This window comes from Megalobrama amblycephala, linkage group LG2 (genome assembly GCF_018812025.1).
Source record: "Megalobrama amblycephala isolate DHTTF-2021 linkage group LG2, ASM1881202v1, whole genome shotgun sequence".
NCBI classification, from domain to species: domain Eukaryota; kingdom Metazoa; phylum Chordata; class Actinopteri; order Cypriniformes; family Xenocyprididae; genus Megalobrama; species Megalobrama amblycephala.
The window spans coordinates 28872425-28875024 of NC_063045.1; the positions used below are offsets into that span (position 1 = coordinate 28872425).

Here is a 2600-nt window from a genome sequence, read left to right on the forward strand (position 1 = left end):
TTATGACTTTGATGAAAGTTATAAAAAAAAAAGTACATAAAAATTCTCCCTCGCTCAATTCTGACATTTAACAAATGCAAAAAATATGTTAATATTTATTGATCTAAAACAGAAAAAGTTTACTCTGATTTAATGTATGACAGTAAAGAAAAAATGTTTTTGTGTTTTTTTCTGGTGTATGTAAATATCTGGTTTCAACTGTAAGTACAATGTAAAAACATGTATGTACACAATAAGTGCATTGTATCAAATGATTAATTTAAATGTAAGTACATAGTAGTTAAGGCCAACTTAATATAAAGTGGGACCCAAACTCTCCAGCTTAAACTGTGCAGTGTGGATAAAAAAAAAAAATAAACCGCTAAACCCACTGGACTAGTTAACTGTTGCACAAGTTAAAGCATGTCACAAGTGTGTTTTTGTATGGATGCTCTTGCGCCAGAATAATAGCGCATATAAATGAGATGACTGCGAGCAATATTTAAAAATGAGGATCTCTGCAGAATAAGTATGTGACACATGAACAAGACCAATGAAAAATGACACTTCATGTCAAATACTTTGCAGATACATTACAGATAGTCAACATTTTGATTTCATGTTGAGTTTAAGGATTTATTTCTACCTGATCTGACCCTTAAAAATGACTTTCATTGGTGTAACCTAATGAAGATTCAATTATACTATAATTATTATTATTTGGTGCAAAACATTACAGCTCTAAAGACAGAGGAAAAAAATTGTGGCAGAAAATAGTTGGCAGCTTAAATCTCAATTTATTATTATATAGATATAATAGTTAAAATAGCTGGCGTCAATGGGTGTTGTGCAGTGCTGTGCTCCTTATGTTGCCGTTTCATATGTATGAGTGCATATAATGAAGACTAAAACCTTTACAGGTGTGTTTCAGCTCCAGATTGAACACACACCTGTTCTTATAATCTTACCAATTAACCTTCACACTCAGCTTGTATCCAGTTTCACAAGAACTTGTGAATCTTGCGACTGTGTATAGTGTGTCACAATGTCCAATCTCTTTATCTGAGAAATAGGAGATGGATCCTAATTCATATGCTACACCAGAGATCAAAAACACTCACAGAGCTGAATTTAATGCTGGTGGATAGATATTTTATAGATATTTATTGCGTCATTACTGTATATGCAATCATCATGCACATTATTACAGATTTAGCTCATATTTTGTTTATTTAAATATTTAAATTTATGTCTAATTTTAGTTTCATTGTCATTCTTTTTTTTTTTTTTTTTTTTTTTTTTGCAGTTTAATTTTGGTTTTGTTTGTTTGAACTATGGTATTTTAAACATTTATTTTGCAGCCATGGAACTCAATTCACAGAAATTCAATTGAAAAATGTAGACGTGACCAGTCACTTAAAAATTTTGAGTTGGAGAGGTCTTATTCTCCAATTCTAATACATTTTATTTTAGGTATATTGTATTCATCTAAAAAATACTTTTAGTTTTTATTTCCAATCTATAATAACACTCATCATAATTCATCCGATCGGACCCCTGGGTTATTTTCACTCTTTGCATACTGTTTATTGATTTGGAAATGTCATCTTCCAGGGTTTTACACCGACACCCATCTCTAGAGAAATAGGTCAGTGACATTAAGTAATACACAGATGCATTGACAAGGTGTTTTTCACATAGCATATAAAAACTGCCTCCCAGGCAAGGTCTGTTAGTCAGATGGATTTGTCAGGAGCAGAAATATATGTCTGATGTCACTGCAGTGTTTCTTCAATTTCTGTGGAGGCCAAGAGCTGTAGGATGCAAACGGAAGAGATAAAGACCAAAGCAGGTGAACAATTCCCAATAGGATGAATTCTAGCTGGATTTTACAAAGTCTGACTCATTTTTACTGCATTGGTATTGCTTTATAGCATAATAATCTAATAGAGCATGTTACTGGTTTTCATTAGAGGTTCAAGAATAACTCTAAATTGTCAGTTACTCTGTTGTTACGAACCTGCATGACTTTCTTTCTTCCAAAGAACACAAAAGGAGAAATTTCGGAGAATGTTAAATCTTCCCCTGTATCATAGCTCCCAAATTCCCTTCCCTCACCATTGTAATCTGACACATTACATTACATTTACTTATAGGATATTCAAGAGTCAAGAAACATCAAATTTTGTCAGACAATCAAATTTTCAATTTTCAAAATCAGACAATTTTGAGGACAGATGGATGCACACCTCGTTGGTATAGGTGAGTATGGCAGACACATAGACTTAAAGGAATAAAGGAAGACGCTGGAGTGGAGTTCAGGAAAATACATTGGAGTGGAAAATGGGAGAACACACTGGAGATAATGCAGGAGGTAAGCACAGGAGGGACACTGGAGAATAGTTGCTTGGAGAAATACTGGAGAAACACTGACGAGACTGAACCATGAGTAAAGCGAGGTGTGTGCTCATATTGCCAGAGTGATGAGGGTGAAGACGAGGTGCAGGTGTGCATGATTATCATTCAGGATAGGTGATTGATGAAGGAGTGCAGGTAAGGTCAAGGAGATATGATGGGAAATTAAGTACAGACATGGTAGATCTGTGAAAGTTGGCTTTCTA

The 2600-nt window shown here is 34.1% G+C and overlaps 1 long non-coding RNA gene across 1 annotated transcript; it reads right to left on the minus strand.

Moving 5' to 3' along the window:
• Window positions 1–1290: 1290 nt before the first annotated feature.
• On the minus strand, window positions 1291–2600 carry LOC125262863. The gene is made up of 2 exons (XR_007183645.1): window positions 2229–2600; window positions 1291–1793 (listed from the first exon to the last, which is right to left on the minus strand). It is a non-coding gene; the product is annotated as an uncharacterized LOC125262863 (long non-coding RNA).